At 41.4% G+C, this 220-nt stretch overlaps 1 protein-coding gene across 1 annotated transcript in view; it reads left to right on the top strand.

The window, feature by feature from the left end:
- LOC111229674 (ethanolamine kinase 1-like) overlaps positions 1–220 on the top strand; it is a 32154-nt gene that overhangs the window by 15285 nt on the left and 16649 nt on the right. The gene's annotated exons all lie outside the window — the stretch shown is intronic.

The following is a 220-nucleotide window of genomic DNA, read 5'->3' as shown; positions in this document are numbered from 1 at the left end:
TATATATATATATATATATATATATATATATAGATTATAATTGTTGCTCGGTGGCTCACCTAGTAGAGCACATATCATTAGGACTCAGACCTTACCGCAAGGGTGGGTTCGAATCCAACCCACGGCCCTTTGCTGCATGTCATCCCCTCTCTCTCACCCCAAACTTCCCTGTCTATCTCTCTCACTGCAACTCTTAATAAAGGCAGAGAAAAGCCCAAAA

The sequence above is a fragment of the Seriola dumerili genome, unplaced genomic scaffold (genome assembly GCF_002260705.1).
Source record: "Seriola dumerili isolate Sdu_G_001 unplaced genomic scaffold, Sdu_1.0 BDQW01000242.1, whole genome shotgun sequence".
NCBI lineage: Eukaryota > Metazoa > Chordata > Actinopteri > Carangiformes > Carangidae > Seriola > Seriola dumerili.
This window is presented reverse-complemented; position numbering and strand designations above follow the sequence as displayed.